The following is a 25,925-nucleotide window of genomic DNA, read 5'->3' as shown; positions in this document are numbered from 1 at the left end:
TGAACTCGTACGAATTTGTAAGAATTAGCCACTAAAATGACAAAAAAAGTAAAATACTTACATTTCCTCGTGAGATCAGGCTGAAAACCCTGCGCTTCGTAAAACCAATATAGGCCCATTCTGAAAACGTAGCCCTATATACATTTCTGGAGATCGCGAATTATGCAGCCAGAAGTATGTATGGCTGCATTTTGTCTTTAAAATGATCACTTAAGGGCGGTATGACGCCGTTCCTTTTCACGCTTACCAGCTGACTGCTTACTGCCATGTGGATGGCTTTCCCGCTGTTACCAGTTTGTCCAGTAGCTAGCCACATACGTTGGCGGATTTAAGACACAGAGAGTTGACCACAGCGATGGGGTTTAAGTCCAGTGAAAAACTGTTCCAGAAAACAGAAGCCAAAAATATAAAATAAAGTAAATTACTAAGAATGTGGTAAAGTCTGAAAATGTGGTGAGTGCTTTTTTTTGTCTGGATTGCTTTTTCAAACACTGACGATTGGGTTTAAGGAAGTGGGTGGGCGGGTCAGTTGATTGGTCAGTCAGTCAGTCATTTAGTCAGTCAGCAGCGGCCTTGGGTGGATTTACACGACAAGAGCAGGCATGAATGGCACTTGAAAGAGATATTTGAGATCTCAAAATGAGTACACAGCGCCCTCTGGTGGATTCGCGAAAACAAAAACTGCAAAAAACGTACCTCCTGGGACACATTTGTTGCTCTCCAGAAGTATATGTAGCGGTACGTTTTCAGAGTGAGCCTGTGTTGCGAAAATGAGCGTCAAAGGGTGACAAGAAGCTGACTAAACATCAATATGTGAGTGCAGAGTGAGAATGTGTTGAACAATTCAATACTAATATCTCAACTGGCAAGGAAGCGTCCAACAAGAAAACATCATTTGCTTTTGCTCTCAGGCTAAAGAATGATCCTGGAAATTGTGTTGGCACCTTTAAGAGTTACAGCTTTGTCATTAGCGTCTCGCAGCAGTGGGGATGTGAAAGTCTCAAACTCCTGCCAGAAATCATCCAGCATCAGTGCCGAACAGCAGAAAGTGTGTGTCTTTTTGTTTTTTTTTTAGCCGGCCATGTGCCTTAATATTGCAGAATAGCGTTAGTCATAACCGCCAGCTCCAGGAAAGCATCAGTTTGATAAAGTGTTGCATTTGTAATGACAGACTCCCGCTGATCTCTCTCTCATACAGGATACACTCGACAATCCGCAGATGCTCTTTGTAATACCGGCAATCTGGATGGCTCCCAAAATAGAGACGGCCTGCTTATTTCTGCTTCCGAAGAACGTCAACATCACATCATTAGTGAAAAGTCATCGTTATCAGCAAACTATTGACTGTGTATTGATTTTACAGTCGGTCGATCTAAAAATACGCCAGTGTTTGTGCTGTTTTATGTGCAAGTGCTCCAGCTGAGAGAATGATGTTCGCATGCCATCGCTTTGTGTAGCTGTTGTGTGTGGGCCAATAGATTTTGTGGGATGCCATAAAAAAGGGATACATGGTCCATCTGGGTTATTTCCAATAAAGTCTGAGGGCTATTCAATTAGAAATGTAGATGTTAATGTTGGTTTGCGGCAAAAAAAAAAAAAGGTAAATTAGGTATTACTATGAAGAGATGTAATGCTGATTAAGAGCTCATCTACGGTGCAAATTTGACTTATGTCGCATGTTTTTGGACAGTGGGAGGACCCTTACATGTAAACTCTGTACAAAAACGTTGACTTGCCTGTTAGAGACCTGTTAGAGACTTGAACCTGTGACATTCTTGCTGTGAGGCAACAGTGCTAACTACTGGGCCGCTGTGCCACCCTATTAAGAAAAAGGCAAGAGGAGCTGGGGTGGAAGGGGGGATTTTTCAAGGGAAAGTTGAATGGCAACACCAAGGCTCCAAAAATACAAATTTATTAAGATCACCTTGCTGTTGCAACGCGAAGCTTTCTGGATTTTCACTTTAGACACATTGTCTTCAAAAGGTTTAAATAAGGAGTTTGACATTCATCCTTTTCTTTAATAATTTTTTAATAAGTATTTAATATTTAATTAGTTTCCCAGAGATCGGTTGCGGCTGGAGGGGTGTCCACTGCGTGGAAGTGTGCGGGATAAGTTGGCGGTTCCTTCCGCTGTGGTGGCCCCGGATTAATAAAGAGACTAAGCCGAAAAGATAAGGAATGAATGATGAATGAATGAAGGTTTAACTAGGGGTTTGGATTAAAGGTTTTTTGTTGTATAGTCAGGTGTATCCTGGTATATATATTTTTTTTCTTTATTATAATTTGTGATGTAATATTATGGTTTATTTTTTTTATTTATTTATTAATTAATTTATTTATTTATTTTTTAATTTGACTTGAAATATCAAAGATATAGGCTCTATATGAATGTGTATACATGTATGTGTGTATATGAATGATTGTGTATGCATACATATGCATGTATGTATGCAGACATTTATGCGAGAGGATATCATGTGATCCGGAAGCATACAAAAAGGAGCACCTGATTGTGATGAACATTGACTGATGAAGAGCCGGGTGGCTCGAAACCAACCCAAGCTCGGCTTTTCGCGCGAGAACATCGCGGACGCGAACGGCGCACGCTCCCGAGAGGCGCTCGAGACGCGAAAAAGCGCGCACAGCGGTCACTCGCGGATCCGCGAAAACAAAAACCACTCCAATTTGTACCTCCCGGGACGTATTTCGCAGTCCGCAGAAACGTCCGCGGGGCTACGTTTCCACAATGAGCCCGGGTTGCTCGAAACATTACACGCTTTGTGGCAGCCTTTTTAATTTAAGAAATTTGTATTTTTGGAGCCTTGGTGTTGCCGCCTTTGATTAACATTTAATTTGCACTTTTTGCATTTTTTTTGGCTGAGCACCCAGTTAAGAGGGATGTGCGTGCTTTTCTACAGTTTTTTCATTTATATTGATTTACAAATTCAATTCAGTTCTTGTTTATTTATATAGCGCTTTTTACAATATAGATTGTGTCAAAGGAGCCTAACATCCCTGCAGGCAGAAGACGTCAACATATCGTCATATTGACGTTGTACCCCCACGTCGTGGGGGCGTTTGATTTTGTCCAGAGTGTGCTCTGCGCTCTGCCTCGGCGTACCATTTGTGCTCCACTTAATTTGTTTGTGCTATGCTTCGGCTGTTTCGTGATTTATTATCTCAGTTTACTGTGGTAACTCGAGTTTCCTTGTTGAACTTCGTTGGCTTTAAGTAACATAATGTGATAGTTGATGTGTGATTCTAAACTGAGCCTTTGACCGACTTATCCGGTTTGTTTTAGTTTAGATTGATGCTTTGTTAGATTAGTTTGAGGGTTTTGCCCCCTGTGAATTTTGAGTTTTGTAGATTAATTCGTTAAGTTCAGGTGTTATTTTTATTTGTTTATATTTTATTTCTACTAGCGGGGCTTCCAGCTAACTCTATCAAACCTCTTCAGCTGCTTCAGAACGCAGCAGCACGAGTGGTCTTTAATGAACCTAAAAGAGCACATCACTCCGCAACTCATCCGTTTGCACTGGCTGCCAGTTGCTGCTCGCATCAAATTCAAAGCTCTGATGTTTGCCTACAAAGCGACTTCTGGCTTTGCTCCTTCTTATCTGCTCTCACTTCTGTAAATTTATGTGCCCTCCAGAAACTTGCGTTCTGTGAATGAACGTCGCCTCGTGGTTCCATCCCAAAGAGGGAAGAAATCACTTTCGTGAACGCTCGCGTTCAATCTGCCCAGTTGGTGGAATGAACTCCCTAACTGCATCAGAACGGCAGAGTCACTCGCTGTCTTCAAGAAACGACTAAAAACTCAACTATTTAGTCTCCACTTCCCTTCCTAATCTGCAATTGCCTCTCTGGCTACGTCGCTAACTGTACTCAAAAAAAAAAAAGACTAATGTTTTGCTTTTTACACTTTACATACCTGAAACTTACCTACAGCACTTATTCATTGTTGCTCTTATAGTTGTGTTAATTGCTTCCTTGTTCTCATTTGTAAGTCGCTTTGGATAAAAGCGTCTGCTAAATAACTAAATGTATTTGCATTTCTTTTTATCGCCTAGTTCAGACTTTAGATTTAGGATTAGGATTTAGGATTGTTTTGTTAATTTCTTTGATTTGGCTTACACTCCGATTTTGTTTGAAGTTAATAATTGTAAATGTTCATTTCTTTTTTTTTCCTATTTATTGTTATACATTGATTCAACCATTGAGTAAAAAAACGCTTAAATAGAGAATTGATTCCTGCCTCATCCTTGATCTGTCGTACTCATTACACCTGTCTCAACTAACTGTTACAGCATCCCACTTAAACATCTTAAACATGTAACAGTACTACACTACATTTCTCTCAAAACAAAATGAATTAGTTACCTTCATAAACACTTTCGGCCATCATCTCCCATTTACAATTCTTAAGTGATAAGAGATGCCAATAATAACATTTCGATATCATTCGAACTCCTCCAAATCCTTCATCTCTTCTGCTGTGTGCTCGTTCGCATGTTTTCCTCTTATCTCGCTTTTGCTTTTCAAAATCATATCATCTAATATCCGGACTAAACAAAGCAGAGGGAATAACCTGGACATGTTTTGTTTTCCACCAGACATAGACGGAGCTTTGATGGATTGGTGGAAAAAGCTCTCTCTCTCACTCTATCCATTGGCCATTTTTCTATAATTGGACATTGTAAAACGCATTGCTGTCAGTGATGTGGACAATAATAATTAGCTTTTAAAGACCTCCACGTTGTTTCGTCTGGAAGTGAACAGTCATCGTACAGATGAGTTGTAATGCAAAGATTCCTCTCATTAGTCACGTGCTTGGTTTAAAGGTTGACGGCTGGAATTATATAAAAAATATATATCCCAAATACATGTAAAATGCAAATGAGACATAGCACAATCCACCAGAGACAGCTGTCGACTGACCTACCGACCTTCCTCCTTCCTTAAACCTTTAGTGCTATCAAAAGCACCAATTGACCAGCGCCAACCCCCTTCCCTAAACCCAACCGACAGTTTTTAATAACAGTCCAAAAAAATCCCTTGCATGATTTTTACCACATTTTCAGGTTTTACCACATTCTCACCTTTTTATTTACTTGTTTATTTTATCTTTTGGCTTCTGTTCTTATCTTACAGGCTTTCTAGACTTAGGGGCCGCCCTCAATTTTCTGCCCCCCTCGACGCTGATATAACTGAGGGGGCGGGTGGTGAGGGTAGTGTCGGGGACGCCGCCCTCTCTATTCTACCGCACTAGACCCGGATATAACTGAGGGTGCGGTGGGTAGTGTCGGAGACGCCACCCTCTCTATTCTGCCGCCCTAGACACGAATATAACTGAGGGCGCAGGTAGTGAGGGTAGTGTCGGAGACGCCACCCTCTCTATTCTGCCGCCCTAGACCCGGATATAACTGAGGGCGCGAGTGGTGAGGGTAGTGTCGGGGAAGCCGCCCTCTTTATTCTACCGCACTAGACGTGGATATAACTGAGGGCGCGGTGGGTAGTGTCGTGGACGCAGCCCTCTATATTCTGCCGCCCTAGACGTGGATAAAACTGAAGACGCGGGTGGTGAAGCTAGTGTCGGGGACGTCGCCCTCTCTATTCTGTTGTCCTAGATGCGGATATAACTAAGGGCACGGTGGGTAGTGTCGGAGACACCGCCCTCTCTATTCCGCCGCCCTAGACGCGGATATAACTGAGGGCGCGGGTGGTGAGGGTAGTGTCGGGAACGCTGCCCTCTCTATTCTACCGCACTAGACGTGGATATAACTGAGGGCGCGGGTGGTGAGGGTAGTGTCGGGTACGCCGCCCTCTCTATTCTACCGCACTAGACGCGGATATAACTGAGGGCGCGGGTGGTGAGGGTAGTGTCGGGTACGCCGCCCTTTCTATTCTACCGCACTAGACCCGGATATAACTGAGGGCGCGAGTGGTGAGGGTAGTGTCGAGGAAGCCGCCCTCTTTATTCTACCGCATTAGATGCGGATATAACTGAGGGCACGGTGGGTAGTGTCGTGGATGCCGCTCTCTCTATTCTGCCGCCCTACAAGCGGATATAACTGAGGGCACGGGTGGTGAGGTTAGTGTCGGGGATGCCGCCCTCTCTATTCTGCCTTCCTAGGTGGCCGCCTAGGTTGCCTCTATGGATGCACCGGCCCTGTCTGCATCAGAAGTCCACCATCGTACATAGCGAGCTACTGGACAAACTGGTAACAGCCGTCCATACGAAGGTAAATGGTCAGCTGTTAAACGTGTAAAGGAACAGCTTCATACCACCCCATAGCGTTCGTTTTAAAGGTGAAATGTAGCCACATAAGTACTTCTGGCTTCATAATTTGTGTTCTCCAGAAATGTACATAGGGCTACGTTTTCAGAATGAGCGTGTGTTGTGAAAACTGGTAACAATCTGCTTTATGTGACTCTTAGAGTAGCCTACATAAAGCCTGTTTTCCATGAAATACTAATTTAAGGACTCGTTATATTTTACAGATTATAGTGATTACGGTTTCTTGGAAGTCAAACTTGACAAATGTTGTGAACGCTCCACATAAAAGAGCCGCTTTCAGAGAAAAGTCACATTCCCACTCACAAACACTTTTCATTAGACTTATATGTGAAACCCGTTCAAGTGTTTTCTGTTCTGATGCTCTGCGCACACACATAACACACTCAAGCAGTTGGAGAGGAAAACTATACTGCGTACTATATACTAGACACTCCACTCCACATTCATTTAAAGAAAATAGAGAGTTAGCAGACCAGGCAACATTTCATTGTCCTTCTCCTTTTTCTTCTTGATTTTCTTCTCCTTGATTTTCTTCTTCTTCTTCTCCTTAGATCTTCTTTTTCTTTTCCTCCCTTTATTTTACTCCTTCCTATTGATTCCTATTGATTCCTTCTTCTTCTTGATTTTCCTCTCCTACATCTTCTTGATTTACTTCTGCTTCTCTTTTGTCTCAACTTTCTTCTTCTTCTTCTTCTTGATTTTCCCTTCATCATCATCTTGATTTACTTCTGCTTCTTCTTCTTTGTCTTAATTTTCTTCTTCTTCTTCTTGATTTTCCTCCTCCTTCTTCTTCTTCTCCTTCTTCTTCTTAGATGTTCTTTTCCTCCTTCCTATTAATTTATTCATCTACTTTTGATGTTCTTCTTTTTTGATTTTCTTCTCTTCCTCCTTTTCTTCCTTCTTGGTGTTCTTCCTTCTTGATCTTCTTCTTTTCCTCCCTTTCTTTTACTCCTTCCTATTGATTCCTTCATCTTCTTTATTTTGTTCTCTTCCTCTTATTCTCCTTCTCCTCAGATCTTCTTCTTATTCTCTTCTTCATTTTCTTACTGATTTTCTTCTTCTTCTTGATTTTCTCCTTTTCCTCAATTTTCTTCTTTTCTTCTTCTTCTCCTTAGATCTTCTTCTTTTCCTCCATTTCTTTTCCTCTTATTCCTTCTTGATTTTCTTCTTCTCCATCTTCTTATTTTACTTCTACTTCTGCTTCTCTTTTGTCTCAATTTTCTTCTTCTTGATTTCCCTCCTCCTCCTCCTCCTCCTCCTCCTCCTCCTTCTTCTTCTTCTTCTTTTTAGATGTTCTCCTCCTTCCTATTGATTTATTCATCTACTTTTGATGTTCTTCTTTTTGATTTTCTTCTTTTTCTCCTTTTCTTCTTTCTTGATCTTCTTCTTCTTCTCCTTAGATCTTCTTCTTTTCCTCCTTTTCTTTTACTCCTTCCTATTGATTCCTTCATCTTCTTGATTTTTTCTCTTCTTCTTATTCTCCTTCTTCTCCTCCTTAGATCTTCTCCTTCTCCTCAGATATTCTTCTTCTTCTCTTCTTCATTTTCCGATTTATTTTCTTGATTTTCGTCTTCTCCTTGATTTTCTTCTGTCTTCTTTTCCATAGATCTTCTTCTTCTTTTTTTCCTCCTACCGATTGATTCCTTCTTCTTCTTCCTCTTCTTGATATTCCTCTTCATATTCTTCTTGATGTATGTCAACTTCTGCTTTTCGTTTGTCTCAGTTTTCTCCTTCTTCTTGATTTTCCTCCTTCTTAGATGTTCTTCTCCTCCTTCCTATTGTTTTTCATCTACTTCTTGATGTTCTTCTTTTTTTATTTTCTCCTCCTCTTCTTCCTTATTCTTGATTTAATTCCTCTTCTTGATTTCGTCTTATTCTTGATATTCTTCTCCTTCTCCCTATCTTCTCCTCCTCATTTTCCTTTCCCTTCTCTTTTTGTCCTCCTCCCTTTGTTCTCACCCTTTTCTTCTCAGTCTGCTGCTCCTCCTTCTTAACTACATTTACCATAAGAATTTAATTTAATTTTCCCCCCTTCATATTACGATGAGTGTTGCTCACTGTCCTCCAAAAAAAATAAAAAATAAAAAATCCACTATTTGACCTTGTATGTCATAATTTAGGGCAATTCCAAAGATTTATATCTCAATAGCTGTTGAACAGTACAGTGAAATCCAGATTCTTTTAATGATGTTCTGCACTGTTGAAGGTGAAACATCCAAATGCCTTCCTATTTTCCCTTGACGAAACATTTCAATTATTCTCTCATGTATTTGTTTGTAAACTGGCGATCCTCTGCCCATCTTTGCTCCTAAAGGATTAGACCTTTCTTGGATGCTGCTTTCAAATCATAAATACAATCGCCGGTTGACATCCCCTGTTTTAAATCACATCATCATTTACTAATATATCTGATTACTAGCCCTGAACTGCTCCTGTCACTACTTTCCTTTTAATATCCGTTTTCCGTACTGTCCCAACTTTTTCTGATTAGAGGTCGTAAAACACTTGAGGAAACTTTTAAAAGTGGAATCATACACTTATCTTTGATATGAGTTCGTCTGAGAGCTGAACTTAAAACATGTCCAAAAAAAAAAAAAAAAATCATGAGATTAATTACGGTAAACTATTTGAAACGGCCCAAATCCTTAATGTGTATATAAACACTGTGAGGTCGACACTTAAGTGTATAAATCACCTCAAAGAGGGCTAGGATTCGATATAATAACCTCTCTTGGTCTGCTATGACTACCGCCTCCGCGTGTTAGTCATTAACCTCAGGTGCTTCTGATCACTGGTGTGACAGTATAAAGGAATTGCTCTTTTGTTCGGTATCATGCGCCATATTTAGTTAAGGACCTCAGTGTGGCTTTGATCCTCGTAATATACATGTGTGCACAGATTGGATCTGGAGCCCACACCTGTTCCCAGATCACAGCTTGATGAAAGTCGACCCCCCGCAGATGTTTTCATGGTAAACCGTGGCGTGCGGGAAGCCGCTTTCTCATGAAGATGAATGATCACTACTGCAGCTGATGAATGGTGTAGCGTCATCAAAAGCAGTGGTCGTTCAGTATTTATTCATTTTCTATTAAACATAACAACAAGTTCATTATGCTGAAAGGGAAGAAGAGATTGTTTCATTCTTACCTTAATTGTTTTGCCGGCAGCTAGCTCTCTGCAACTCTCACATGGTCGCCCACTGAAGCTAAGCAGGGCTGCGCCCGGTCAGTACCTGGATGGGAGACCACATGGGAAAGCTAGGTTGCTGCCGGAAGTGGTGTTAGTGAGGCCAGCAGGGGGCGCCCAACCTGCGGTCTGTGTGGGTCCTAATGCCCCAGTATAGTGACGGGGACGCTATACTGCTCAGTGAGCGCCGTTTTTCGGATGAGACGTTAAACCGAGGTCCCGACTCTCTGTGGTCGTTAAAAATCCCAGGATGTCCTTCGAAAAGAGTAGGGGTTTAACTCTGGCATCCTGGCCAAGTCAGCCCACTGGCCTCTGTCCATCATGGCCTCCTAACCATCCCCATATTCCAATTGGCTTCATCACTGTCTCCTCTCCACCAATCAGCTGGTGTGTGGTGTGCGGTCTGGTGCAAAATGGCTGCCGTCGCGTCATCCAGGTGGATGCTGAACACTGGTGGTGGATGAGGAGATCTCCCCATTGTGTAAAGCACTTTGAGTGCCCAGAAAAGCGCTATATAAATGTAAGGAATTTTTATTATTATTATTATTATTATTATTATTATTATTATTAAAAGGACAACAGTATGCAGTTAAAATTATTAGCACTCCTGTGAATATTTCAAATGTTTCCCAAAATAATGTTTAACAGAGCTAAGAATTTTTAACAGTATTTCCAATAATTTTTTTTCTTCTGAAGAAAGTCTTATTTGTTTTATTTTGGCTACAATAAAAGCAGTTTTTAATTATTTATTTACGATTTTCAGGTCAATATTATTAGCCTCAGTGCTTCCCACACATAAGGCCCAATTATACACCCAGTGCAATAAGGAGTAAGTCGTGCTTGGCGCGATTTGTTGCTATTTTCAGACCAGCGCAACCCTCATTTTCATAATTGCACCACATTGTTTAAATAGAAAGTCCATTTGCATTTGGATGTGCTAGTCTAGAAAAGAGGAGTGCTAAGGCGCTTTGTTGGTGCGTTGATATTTTGAGAAACTTAAATAGATGGCGCAATTGACCGGCTGAAAGCAGGTCTAAAGTTCAGTGCAGAGTTGTGCGCCTTAACACGTACACATTAGCTATGTTTCCATCCAAAAATGTGAATTGACTTTATGCGCAAAACTGGATTATCCAACACAATTTCACGGCAATTCGTAACTTTTTGATTTAGAGGCTAATTCGTATGAATTTGTACGATCTAATTCGTACATTTTAGTACGATTTGCTCATCCCCCAATGACGGTTGGGCTTATGGGTGGGGTTAGGTGCCACGCCTCCTTTTTAAAATCATACAATTTCGTACGACTGAACTCTCGAATGACTGAATTAGTCACTAAACTGGCAAAACGTAAAATACTTACGTTTTCTCGTGAGATCAGGCTGGATTATCGCATAAAAGATATGCAAACAAAGCAAACAAAATCCCCACTTCCTGATTACCTGGCACCAAATGTTAACAGTAAAAGTGGAATTTGTTGTGATAAAAGAAGCTGCATGAATATTTTCTTTATTCAATAAATTACTTGTACCTCAGAAGGCAATCCAGAATGCGCATAAAAATAGGTGGATGGAAACGTAACTATTGCTTAATACACACAAGATGTACAGCAATACACAATTATCTTTACAAATAATAAAAAAAAAACATTAAAATATTACAAAAACTATTATTTTCTACATAAATATAAAAACCACGAACTGCCTTCATCTTGGGGGGGGGGGGGGGGGGGGGGCTTTTTTAGTTTATTCAATTTGCCTTTGTATAATGTTATTAATATTAGCAGTATTATTTAATATATTCATATTTATATTTGTTTTAATAAAAACAAGCTCAGATTTTTCCACCTGTCGAGTTTTGGACCATATGGGGCATAGGAAAAAGAAGTGTTTGGAACTTTTTTTTGACCACACTTCGTTATTATTGTTCATTTATTCGTTTACTGGAAAGTAGAACAGAATTTATTAACTGTTTATGTGACGTGGGTAAAATGTGTGTTTCAATCCAGCTACCGCAACTATGTTTCAAACCAGTTATGTTATGCTACAAATATGTTTCAAGAGGTATGATATGGCTATGATATAACAGACTAGTAAAAGAGAAGAGGGTTAATTTATCAATGTTTTTTCCTTTTTGATGTTACAAGTCACAAAGCTTCACAAAGACTGTCAACTGAAAAACCCTTTATTTATTATTAAACCATTTATAATCCTATTGGTCCCACTTTATATTAAGTTTCCCTAACTACTATGTACTTACATCAAAAATAAATAAATACAATGTACTTACTGTGTTTATAATGTATTTGAGAACACGTGGTGCTTTTGAGTTGGGATAGAGGTTGGGTTATGGACAGGTTTGGTGGCATGGGTAGGTTTAAGGGTGGGTTAAGGTGTAAGGGATGGTCAACAGTGTATTTACAAATGTAATTACAAAAGTTATTTACAGATGTAATTACATACATGTATTTAATCAAGCATAAGTACACAGTAAATACATGTATTTACACAATAAGTACATTGTAACACACTATTAAATCCTGTGTAAGTACATATTAGTTAAGGCCACTTAATATAAAGTGGGACCATCCTATTATTAAGATTAGATTAGAACACCTTTTGAAAGTGGGGGTATTTTAGCGGGGTGAATTACAGCTTCTTTCCCTCTGGATTAGAACTTCTTTGCCCCTTATGCCTTTCGACCCTAGCAGTGCCCCTGAGCATACCATATGAACATATTTGCCTTAAATCAGTCCAGTCTAAAATATAAAAAAATATATACACATGTTAGATTTAAAGTTGGTTTTATGATGTCAAGTTATCAAGAACATAAATAAACAAACAATGCATGCAGCTAAAGCCAGTATCTTCATGGTCCCGTCAATGAACTACAGTATTTGTAAGGTCTGAGCACAAACATTTGCTATTAACAAATATGCAAACTCCCACACACTGCTGGTGTTTGTTAACGGAGCTGTTTGCATTCCTGTGTACAATGACAGACAACCCAAAAATAGTTTGCATGAAAAGGAGGTCTGGACTAAAATGGAAAAAGTGGCTTTTATAGTGCGCTTGCTGTCCTTGGTGAACCTATGTAAAGCAGATGTGGATCAGTCACAGCCATGGTCACTTCACTTTACACAATCATCAGCTGCAGTCGGGTTCAAACAGATGCTGCGTAAGTACATAAATAAATAAATGTATTAAAAATAGGTCTGAAGTGCACAGTAAAATGAAGATTTAAATGAACAGATTTAAGTGGATTAAGCATTAAATAATTATTTTGTTCCAAAAATCTCAAATCTAAATCTCTACATTTTTTGTTTTGACTCATTTTAAATTAGTAAAACAATTTCAAAAAATTTCAGTGTAAGAAAGCAACATGTAAGCAGCATGTAGAAGAAAGTTAAGCTGTTATTTTTAGAAAAGCACAAAAGTCTGGTTCCAGAATTAAATAAACCATTCACATGTTCTTTGTGTGGGGGATATAGATATTTAACAATATCTGATAATTGCTGTTGAATCCATCTACAGTATTTGCATTAATCCAACCCATAAAAAAGCTGTGGAATTCATACAGAAAAAAACATTACCCATGATGCTTAGCAGAAACCACTAATCACAGGAAGCAATCCACACAAAAATGCAGATCTTTCCCAGCCGCACGCAACGTCATAAGACGTCAATATTTGGTTAGATTTAGGTCGTGATGTCAGATGACCAAAATTCAATGTCTAGCCAGCGTCTAAGGACAACGCTATTCCTATGTGTAAATAAAGACGTCAAATGACGTTGATATTAGGTTGATTTTAGGTTGTATTGGAAAGTTACCAAAATCCAACGTCGAGTCAACATCTTAAACCAACGTCATATAGGGTATATGCAGAAGCATGCTAATAGGACTTTTAATTTGCCAGTAACCTGGGTTAATCGTTTCCAGTGAACTGTATGCTAATGCAAAATTGCTGCTTTTAAGGTCTGTTTTCTTTAAAAGTCAGCAATCTCCACTGGCTGAGTGATTTCTGATATAAAGTGGGTCTCAGATTGTACAAGTAGCACTTCATTACATTACATTCTAATGCAACATATATGAACACATACAGACCCTTACAGCCTCCTATATGTTATCAATAACAATAACTATACACCTCATACATTTAATTCAAAAACAACACAAAATATAGCCCACAGTCAGAGCAAACCTCTCATATGTGCCTGTAATCTTCAGCAGCACATGTACCTATTGTTAGAGACAGTGGCGTAGCGCAAAATGCAGAGGCCCCCCTGCAGGGATCGCTGACGGGGCCCCCTGATGAAGGGAGGGGGGGGGGATACGTCATACGTCAATTTGCATATCACTGGCGTCATCACGTTCTACCGTTTCTGTTTGTTTAACAGCCTATGGGTAATAAAGGGGTATTTATAATTGCACTACACTTTATATAAGCATGTTTATTTAACTAAATTTATTGCTGTTTGAATACAGTATGTCATTGTAGATGTGTAGTGAATGTGCAGTAATCTCTCATATGGAATAAACTCAGACAAGTTCAGAAACTGTCACTAATATCTGTGATTGTGAACAAGAAAAGAATAAACGGACCAATTAAATTGTTAAAATAAAGTAGAAGTAGATCGGTTTGACTGTACAATAGAAATACCTTCACACTGCCTGTGCTAAATCATTTGTCGTCGGTGCGCAGAGGGGTGATCTGCTTTCGGGCTGCAGGTGGGAGAGGCTGCTGTTGAGGACTGACTGGGCCGCCTGTCAGTGCTGTGAGGCGGGGGAGGGGCCGGCGGCATCACACGCAGCTCGTTGAGAAGAGTAGGGACGGTACAGTATGGACAAATGACAGTCTAAAAAAATCTCCAATAACACACAAAAAAAGTCGCTAGATTTGTCGCTAAGGGGGTCTAAAAAGTCGCTAAATCTAGTGACAAAGTCGCTAAGTTGGCAACATTGGCGGCAAGCAATCAGAATGAAGTAGTCCACCGCTTGAGAGGTGTTCAGAGAACACAGACGTGTGAACTTTGGTTCCGACCACAGTTGTTCCCAAGAGTTTGATTATTGCGTTCGCCGGTGGATTTTTAATTATTGAAAATCACGACGACGCGGGGCCCCCTAATCATGCGGGGCCCCCCCGCGGTGCGTGCCCTGTGGGCCCGTCCGCTACGCCACTGGTTAGAGAGTAATTTCATCACTCCGAGTTTATAACAGTCCAGAAGGTGATGATAATAGTTTTAAGTTGCAGAAAGAATCATTTGCCGATGTTTTTCCGGCTTCTTCTTTGTTTTTTAGCGCCTCACTCTCGTGATTGTCAGTTTCTGAAAGGATCGGATATCAGCGCTTCAATAATCACGCGCACCTTATTTATATGAGCTCAAGAAGTTCGTTATTTCAAATATGGACACACGGAAAGCTCGCTGACTAAACCACCAGGCTCACTAAACCATCATGCTGCCCGAGTGCACCTACTTCTACAAAATACAAATGTATCCTCAAATCGCCATGGTGGTGAATTTACATGGCCAAGAATAACTTACAAATTCTAAAGTTATTTAGATGAATTACAAACCAGTGTTTTTAAACTACAAACAGTTTTAAAAACTGACATAAATATGGGGTAAAAATGAAATTTAAAACAAAGTAAAACGATGCACACTGTGAACTGAAGCCTAATCTTTAAATATTAAACGTGTATTCTTTGAAATCAGCTGCACTTTACGGTTTTGACGCATCATGGACGTACACCTGGCCTTCACTCATCTTTCTTTATTCATCGTTTTCATGTTTTTTGAGGGGGGTGAGTAAGTGTCTTACTAACGCACTCTATTAGACTTGTTACAAACAGAGGAAAGCCAAATCTTTGTGAGTCACTTTTTAGCCCGGCTACAGGTGCAACGGAAACTCTCTTATTTAGACAGCTCAGCTTTCTACAAGTGTTTCCAGGCTGTGGGAAAAACACCAAAAGTCCCATATAGCAATGTAGGACTGCTTTCACCAGACATGGCCCTATATATACATACAATTGAAGTCAGAATTATTAGCCCCCCCCCTGAATTATTAGCCCCGCTGTTTATTTTTTTCCCAATTTCTGTTTAATGGTGAGAAGATTTTGTTCAACACTTTTCTAAACATAATAGTTTTAATAACTCATCTCTAATAACTGATTTATTTTATCTTTGTCTAGATGACCATGAATAATATTTTACTAGATATTTTCAAGACACTTCTATACAGCTTAAAGTGACATTTAAAGGCTTAATTAGGTTAACTAGGCAGGTTAGGGTAATTAGGCAAGTTATTGTATAACGATGGCTTGTTCTGTAGACCACTGGTTCTCAAAGTGGGGGTCGGGACAATAGTTGTGGGGGGGTTGGGGGGTCGCTTGGTCATTTCCAAAAATCAAATTCATTTGATTTAAACTGTTAGAATTACCATATTTTATCAATAACCTAAAAAAAATACCATTGTAGGTAATAATTATAATAAAAACAGCATGCATAACAAGCCATAAGCCTTTTGAATTTTTATTTTTTTTGATGACTACTCAGGTGATTATGTTGTATTAAAAACACAGAAATTGTGTTAGATGCTGCACATTGACTTTTTGGCACCAGGTTAAACTTTCTGACATCTTTATGACACTCATGTTTAAAAGATGAATAGATTTGGGCCTATTGTGTGCGCCGTTGTGTGCAAGGTTTATAAATTTATAACCATCTCAGAGGATATTGGGGGTCGCAAGTCACTGGCATTGTTATTTTAGGGGGTCGCAGGCTGAAAAGTTTGGGAACCCCTGCTGTAGACTATCGAAAAAAAATATAGCTTAAAGGGGCTAATAATTTTGAACTTAAAATGAATTTTTAAAAATGAAAGTCTGCTTTTATTTTAGCCGAAATAAAACAAATAAGACTTTCTCCAGAAGAAAAAAATATTATCAGACAAACTGTGAAAATTTCCTTGCTCTGTTAAACATCATTTGGAGAATATTTAAAAAAGAAGAAAAATTAAAGGGGGGCTAATAATTCTGTGCAGAGACTGTAAAATAAGCCCTTAGAGGAGAAAAACTTAAGCTCGTTATTTCGTAATACAGCACAGTTGATCAAATCAATATTTAATTGGTGAGTGACATTCTAAGTCGATCTCTCTCTTTTTTATGTTGCAGTGTGGTTTTTATACCATGGTAATAGTAGTGTATTGAGTGTGAGATGGTATTCACATACCAGTAATGTATGTATTTTGTGTTGGCCACTCTTTGTATAACCATGAGTTTCGGTTGGCCATCGGTTTGTTTCTAATGAGTCTCCTGTTCGTTACTGCAGACTAATTCAGTAAAAAGAAAGAAAGAAAGAAGAAATTCCCGCAAGTGTTTTGTTTTTTCCTTATCGCAAACACAACAGCAATCTGGTAGTGTTTGCCTTGCTTTGGCATTTTCGTGGTTAATTATTAAGATATCTCCAACAGATATACTATATGATAGCTTACAACCGAGAAATACTGGATTTAGAAACAGTTAATGCTGCAGATGTGAATGAATGGCGGAAGAAAGTAGTTCCTCATACAAAAGGATTGTTAGATTCTCCGTGTTTGATTTTCTGTTTTATATACACGATTATGCTGTCAAACTGTTGTATAAATGCAAGATCACGTGAATAGCAGTGCGATATGGCTGCATAACCAGTGCCGATTTACAACCGTATCACACAGCTACTCGTCTGATATTGCATTTATACAACAGTTTGACGGCATAATCGTGTGTATAAAACAGAAAATCATATATAAATCATACATATCATGCAGCAAAGAAACGTCATTAGCCGGTGTCATATTCAGCTCTCATCTAATATAGCAAAATGCGAAACATTCTTTCATATTTATTTCTCCTTCTGGAGAGTTCTACAAATCACATTTCTCTGAAACTGAAGCTATGTGAGGAATGATGTCTGGATTACAAATGAAACAACCTCAAGTACTGCATTTAATGAAGGCAATTTGCTTCTGTCCTTACAACAAACCTCTCCAAAAACTTTAAAAGCATATTCAATGAGCTTCACCTAAACTCAAAACAGAACATGCCAAAACGGGCTGCTGCAAGAATCTTTCTTCTGCGGGAATACACAAACTGTTTATTTGCACGCGCTTGCTGCATTGTTTTAACACCTGATTTGTTAACGGAGTTATGCAAATCACATAACAGAGCAAATGTGTACATGCTGAACTTACAGTGGTATGCTTGCACCACATCAGCACTAATCTGAGGGACTGGAACTATTAAATAAAAGTTCAAATGTTCACTTATGCTTCAGAAGAAAACGATGCAATAATATCTAGGGGAGTGAAAACTTTTGAACAGGATGAAAGTGTTCAATTTGTTCTTATATTGTTGAAATATCTTTTTATTGCTCCCCATTTTCTACTGCTCTTCCTTTGATTGTCCTCATTATGAAAAGATAGATCATAAAATCATTTAGTCAGCGCTGGAAAGGGTTCAAATATGCAAAAGATGCATGAAAACAGAAGAATTTGCAAGACACGGAAACATTTTTCTGAAGAACAGCAGTAATTTAACGCTTCAGAACAAACAAGAAACTTAAGATCAACCATCACAAAAAAAAAAAAAGTAAATCATCTGAAACCACACACGGTATTAAAAACCAAGGGTTCACAAACTTTTGCACAGTGTTATTTTAATAATCCCAGTACTGCTTAGTCCTTTGATTGTCCTCAATGTGAAAAGATGGATCATAAAAAATCAATCAGTCAGCGCTGGAAAGGGTTTAAATATGCAAAAGATGCTGGAAAATGGAAGAAGTTGCAGGACATGGAAACATTCTTCGGAAGAACAGCAGCAATTTAACGCTTCAGAACAAACAAGAGACTCAAGAATCATCATAAAACAAAAAAGCAGTCATAAATTATCTGTAACCACACACGGTTTTAAAAACCAAAGGTTCACAAACTTCTGCACAGGGTTATTTTAACAAATCCAGCTTTTTTGTCTTGTGAATGATGTGTTTTATGTGAATAATCATAATTTATGTGAAATATCTAACCCAGAACAGTACTAAATAAATAAATAATAATATGACGTTTTTATGAGCTCTCTTATTTTGTCAAATATACTCACATTTTCACAGATTCTGCAAGTTCTTTTGGTCAGAAAACCATCATTAAGATTGCCAAGCCGAAATTCTGCATCGTTTAAACAGAATTCAGCTCAAAATAGGAATCCAAAGTCTCATATCATTTATGCCCAGCTTAAAACTACTAACAGAGTTATTGCTAGAAGGGATACAGCTGTGGCTGGAAGTTAACAAGAATTATTTTTATTATTTATAAAATTACCCATGCATTGTATTTTATTGACGTCTACTCCTATCCCCACCCTCACAGTAATGAAGTTATAATGAGAATGATTTATATTATTTATTAAAGAACCCATTAAGTTGTATTTTTTTACATCTTCGCCCCTTTGCAGAGACGGTCACAAACAGATATGGTGGGGGTCTTTAAGATAATATTTTTGAGACAAAATATTCCCAAATACACATACAAACATTGTTTTTTTTTTATGATAAAAAAGTAATATAGTTTGTTTAATTCTAAGTTTTTGTTTTTGGAAAATAAGTTTAGAGGCCCAAAAAATTTTTGAATCACCCTTATATATATAATATTATATTATATTATATATATTATATTATATTATATATATATATATATATATATATATATATATATATATTTTTTTTTTTAATATATATATATATATATATATATATATATATATATATATATATATATATATATGAGCAATTCTATGCAAATGTCAACCTTGCCATTAAAAAAAAAAAGTTTTCACCAAAATACGGAAACTGTTTCTGGGTTTTTTGGGTGAGCAAGTATTTTAGAAGTGCTTTAAAAATACTCAAACATGCATCTGTCAATGTTTTCAAACTATTCTTTTTGATTTACCAAAGTCACACAAGTGGCTATTTCACATCTGTCACATCCATAACGGAAAGATGTCACATCCACAACGACACTTTTTCCCTCATAAATGTTAAAATATTAAATAAAATAAAACCAATCATTTTTGTTTTATAGAGAGCCGACTCATTGTGACTATTGTGATCAAGCCGATTATCATTGTTTCTTTTGGGTTGTGCAGTTTAATTCACAGAATTTCTACAAAGTGTGTTGTAGACTGCAAACCCGCAGACTTTTTTTTGTCACATCTATAACGGATGTTTATTTTCTTCATTTAAAGTATAAAACATGTTTACAGGTAGATTTTTTCTGCTCCCATAACTCTGTGGTTGGTTTGTCTGGAAAATATAAACAAAAGTTTCAATATAATGTTAACATATACTTTCTAGGTTGTTTGAAGTTTGAAGTTTGATATACAAAATAAGTTTGAAGCAAAGGACCACCTCAAACCTATAAATAAATAAATAAATAAATAAATAAATAAATAAATAAATAAATAAATAAATAAATATATATATATATATATATATATATATATATATATATATATATATATATATATATATATATATATACATATACACACATATATATATATATAGGTTTGCAGGCGGTCCTTTGCTTCAAACTTATTTAAACATTAACCACTAAATGTAATTCAGTATAAAAAACCAACAATTTATTGTCAGGCATATTTACAACAAAAATCATTTGATGATACTACACTACCTAACAAAAGTCTTGTTGTCAGTCACAGCTGTACGAGCAACAAATAATAACTTGTCTTCTAGTAGATCATTTGGCAGAAGGTCAATTTTTCTGATGAATCATCTGTTGAACTGCATCCCAACCATTACAAATACTGCAGAAGACCTACTGGAACCCGAATGGCCCAAGATTATCACAGATATCAGTCAATTTTGGTGAAGGAAAAATCAAGGTTTGGGATTACATTCAGTATGGGGCGTGCGAGAGATCTGCAGAGTGGATAGCAACATCAACCTCCTGAGGTTTCAAGACTTTTGTGCTGCCCATTACATTACAAACCACAGTAGAGGGACAATTCTTCAACAGGATAGCGCTCCTCATACTTCAGCCTCCACATCAAAGTTCCTGAAAGGAAAGAAAGTCAAGGTGCTCCAGGATTGGCCATCCCAGTCACCAGATATGAACATTATTGAGCATGTTTGGGGTAAGATGAGAAGAAGGCATTGAAGATGAATCCAAAGTATCTTGATGAACTCAAGGAGTCCTGCAGGAACGCTTTCTTTGCCATTCCAGATGACTTTATTAATAAGTGATTTGAGTCATGTCAGAGATGTATGGATGCAGTTCTCCAAGCTCATGGAAGTCAGACGCATTATTCATTCTTTCTCCACTGCAGCATGACTTTATATTCTATACTGGACATTATTTCTGTTCAGTGACACGTCTTTTGTCTAAGCAAAGTCAGACCTTACTGTCTTAATTAAATCATTAAAAATGGCATGATCATATTTTATTTTGGTAAATAAGCGTAATCTAGAGGCCTTTGCCTTTTATTTAAGCCACTTCTGATACCAAATGATCAACTAGAAGTCAAGTTATTATTTGTTGTTCAGAAAACTAAGATAGGCGACAAGACTTTAGTCAGGTAGTGTATATATTTAAAGACTATTTATCGAATTGAAGATCACCAAAACACTTATAAATGGTAGTTTTAAAACTACAACAGTATATTTTACAAATGTCTCAGCAAGAAAGCTTAATTGTACACAACAGTTTTGCTAATTGTATCAGGTTAAATCATTTTTCACTAATATGCAACTGAACGCTAAATATTTTCACAAACGTTCCCATGGGTATGAGTGTAAATGGTTTTGGGATTGGGAGTCCAGGTGGGAGAATGAATCACTTTTAATCATTTTTTTTCTTTGTGTGGCACCTATACTGTAGCTGTGCAGCTGTGCGCAGGAGCTGCAGAGTTTTATGTGGAAAAGGCAAGGTGAGGGAGAGATTGAAGTGTGGGGGAGCTCTGATTTTCCATGATCAACATTATTACCTTGTAAACACCAGCTTGTCTTGGGCAGGAAGAGTCTTTGCGAAGGCTTCTTGGACAGGGAAAGTACATGGACTCTGAGCTCATGCTTTATAACGTATTACAACAACGATTCTCACTTATATTTAAATGTACGATTAGTCAGGATCTGTGCCAAACGAACCCAGCGAAGTGTTAGACGGGCCTGCCTGAGTGGTGGGTGGCCAGTTTTATATCGCCTTTATGAGAGAATATTAAACTGTCCTCTCCGATAATTTATGGCCCGCTAACATGGATCACATATCATACATGTTGTAAAAGCTCACCTATTAAATTTTACCGGTCCAGGCTCGAGAAAAAAAATATTAATCAATTTGCTCGCTTCGCCAGCCTAAACACTTTTCGGGTCTTGAATTGACTGTGAAATTATGATTGCAACAGCCATTCCAGAAAATACAGCAATCAAGAGTTTTGCAAATCGCCGGGAGACATTGTTTTGTAGAGGATACATAATGGGCGTAACCCTGACTGATTGGAAATAATGTAAGGTGTGATACTGGAGCTGTGCCAGTACATTTAAAATGGGATTCTGAGTAGGTGTTTGTAATTGACTGCAAAAGGTGCCAGAAGCGTTGGGTTTCTGACAGTGAAAATTAGCTGACTGTATACAGATCTCTCTGTGTTCTTAAGCAGTTTGCAGGCTTAAATTGGTCCCCGGGAAATAGAGCAAGCCTCCATTGCGCACTTAGGGCCTACTCACACTATGCCATCCGTATCGTGCCCAGGCCCGTTTCCCGGATCGTTTGAGAAGTGTGAGTGCGCTGAATCGAAATGGTGAAATATTTGACGGCATTCCAAACGACTGAAACGATATAACTAGAGAAATCTCCACTGTGCTGCTGAGTGAGAGCGTATGGCAGGCCGTTTTAGCATTTAATCCTTGTTCTGACTATCCATAAATATATTTAGAGATATCTCTAATTATATTTTGACTAGTCATAATTATAAATCGACTAGTCAGAATGACAATTAGAGATATCTGCAATTACAATTGTACTAGTACGAAATCAGATTGGAGATATCTGCAAATATATTATGACTAGTCATATTCCTCCATTGACTTCCATTGAAAAATACTTTGCAGATATCTCTGAGTTTTGACTCGTCAAAAATCCAATTCAAGATATCTACAACTGTAATTCGACTATTAGTAAATTAATTAGAGATATCTTCAAATATATTTGTAAATATCTCTAAATATGATGAATTAAAGACATCTCCAAATGTATTATGACTAGTAAAAACTCAGAGATATCTCTAATTACAATTGTGACTAGTCAAAACTCAGTTAGCGATATCTGCAAATATTTTTCAATGGAAGTCAAAAAAAACCATACAGGACAATGCTCACAATTAAGGCTCCTGCACACCGGGACACTTTTCGTTTGCGTTTATTGTCAGCGTTTTACGAGACGCTTTTCCGTATTCAAACTCAAGCAATTTTCACTGGCGTCAAGCAGAAGAGGATGCAAAATCACTCCTTGGCGTTAGATGGCGCCACACAATTTTAAGCTTCTGACACCCCGCTTATAACACAGAAGAAGAGGAGGAGAGGAAGTTCACATGCTTGTTGTTAAAATTACTGGTGACTCGAACAAGCATGGATTTAAGCAGCAGCTCCAGCTCTAGCGATGAAGAAATGATTATTATTCACAAAGTAATAAACAGCTAAACGTTCATATCATCTCTGGGCATCTTCTTTAATGTGCGCTCGCATTGACAGTTTCGCGCTTGAGCGTCTCCAAGTGCTGTTTAGGTAACTTTAGCAGCTCCGTGCACGTGAACAAAAGTGCCGATCTGGTTGGTGGAGAAGGTTTTGACGTGGCGCGTCAAAAAAAAAACAAAACAAGCATCAGGCGTTTTTTTTTAAATGACGATTTTGTGCCTGCCGTTTTGCATGTTGGTGTGCACGATCACATTGACGCCCTTTATTTAGTCACGAGGCGTTAAACGTCGACGAAAAACGCAAGCAAAAAACCAGTGTGCACGGGCCTTCAGGGTGCTTTTAAAGCTGTTGATCGATTGTTTTGTTGCGAAACAGGGATTCGATTGTTACATAGTTTGTTTTTGTTCTCTGTGAGGTTTGCTTTCACACAGCAAAGTTACTAAACGGACCAAAATAGTTACATGCGAGTAAACTCTTCTCACATTGATCAGTTTCAGGGTTTATTTTTCCCACAAAAAAGTTTTTCCCCCACATTTATTCGAGTCCCACGAATTCCGCTCAGTTGCCACGTTGTTATTTTAATTTATGACGATGAGCAATAAGACACTATGGGCCCTATCATACACCTGGCACAATGTGGCATGACGCAATTGTTGTTTGCTAGTTTCAGCTCGGCGTGAGGGTCATTTTGACGTTTTGCAGCCGGTCGGTTTGTCAGTCAGCAAATCAGTCAGGTGCGAATGGCACTCGCGAGAGAAATTTGAGATCTGAAAAACCGTACACAGTGACCTCTGGTGGATTTGTAAAAGCAAGAACTTTCAAAAATATAGCTCCTGGGATGTATTTGGCTCTCTCTAGAAATGCATATAGGGGTACGCAATCAGAATGAGCCTGGGTTGAAAAAACTGTCACAATTCACTGCTATTATATGACTCTCGAAGCTCAAAATCATCTTTAATGATCTAGTAAAGAAAAAAAATCACCTATCTTGGTTGACTTGCGAGTGAACAAACGAACAGGACATTTTTGTGTGAGCTATCCCTTTACAGTAAATGGCCTCCAAGGATCAAATAGGATTGGGTGTATCCTGATGCCACTAACTCTGAGTCATACCACCAAAAGTGCTGTGCAAAGATTCCTGTTTTTCCTATTCAAAGTGCCTATTAAAGTTTCCATTAGCAGTTTTGTTCACTTAACAGCAACCCTCCTTTCATTCAGCTCCAAACCGTTTTTTCAGATCGATAATGACTGGCTCCTTTTGACAAATTCTCTCCATTCCATCATTTACTAACGGCCGTCCAGCCTAGCTAAAGATACTATATTGTTGGCGTGTTATTGTGGTGTGTTTCGCAGGTGTACCGTGTCCTTTGTTGATCCGGTTTTATAGTAACGTGTTTTCTAAGATAAAGAGATACACCGAACGAGAGCAAGCACGAAAGATGACAGCTGTTTCCAATGTACTGCTGATGCTGAGTGTGGGTTGATGTCTGATTTATTTGTAAGGGCTTTGCAGTGTATTACAGCACAGTTAGGAAAGAACAAAGTGTTCTTAAAAATTCACATCACGTTAAGGACACTGTCAGCTGCTAAACCGCACTTTTTATATTTTAGCCGTAAATCTACATAGTCCCATAAAATAAAAAAATAAAAAATATAAAATATTATATATATCTATATATATATATATATATATATATATATATATATATATATATATATATATATATATATAATATTATATATTTTTTAATATATATATATATATATTTTTTTTTAAGAGGTACACTAAAAAGAAATATACATTCTTAAAATATACTGTATAAAAGTAATTTCTTTGTATAAATATGAATGGAATGTGTAATTATGAAAAAAATATTTGTGTATTATTATTATTAATATTATTAGCCCTGCTGAGTTATTAGCCCCCTTGTATATTATTTTCTCAAATTTTTTGTTTAACAGAAAGAAGTTTTTTTCAAAACATTTCAAAACGTAATAGTTTTAATAACTCATTTCTAAGAACTGGTTTCTTTTAACCATGCCATGATGACAGTAAATAATATTTGACTAGATATTTTCAAGACACTTCTATTCAGCTTAAAGTGACATTTAAAGGCTTAACTAGGTTAGGGTAATTAGGTAAATCGTTGTATAACAATGGTTTGTTCTATAAACATTGCCTAAAGGGGCTAATATTATTGACCTTAAAATAGTCTTTAAAAAATTTAAACTGCTTTTATTCTAGCTGAAAAAAAAAATGTCTCCAGAAGAAAAAATATTATAGGAATACTGTGAAAATATCCGTGCTCTGTTAAACATATATAAAAAAACAGTTTCTCAGTAAACCCAGTATGTCTGATAATATGTTTTCTTTTAAAGAAAGTCTCATTTGTTTTATTTCGGCTAGAATAAAAGCAGTTTTTAATTTTTTTAAACACCGTTTTAGGGACATAATTATTAGCCCCTTTAAGCAATTCTTTTTTTCGATAGTCTACAGAACAAACCTTCGTTATACAATAACTTGCCTAATTACCCTAACCTGCCTAGTTAACCTAATTAACCTAGTTAAGCCTTTAAATGTCACTTTAAGCTGTATAGAAGTGTCTTGAAAAAAATCTAGTCAAATATTATTTATTGTCATCATGGCAAATATAAAATAAATCAGTTATTAGAGATGAGTTATTAAAACTATTATGTTTAAAAACGTGTTG

The 25,925-nt window shown here is 37.7% G+C and overlaps 1 protein-coding gene across 4 annotated transcripts in view; it reads right to left on the bottom strand.

The window, feature by feature from the left end:
- The window catches only part of rhobtb2a (Rho related BTB domain containing 2a), a 294,371-nt gene that overhangs the window by 105,543 nt on the left and 162,903 nt on the right, over positions 1-25,925 (bottom strand). The window lies entirely within an intron of this gene.

Source organism: Danio rerio, chromosome 8, assembly GCF_052040795.2.
Source record: "Danio rerio strain M-AB ecotype USA chromosome 8, GRCz13ab, whole genome shotgun sequence".
In the NCBI taxonomy this organism is placed as follows: Eukaryota; Metazoa; Chordata; class Actinopteri; order Cypriniformes; family Danionidae; genus Danio; species Danio rerio.
The sequence above is the reverse complement of the archived record's forward strand: the minus strand, read 5'-3'. Positions and strand labels throughout refer to the sequence as shown.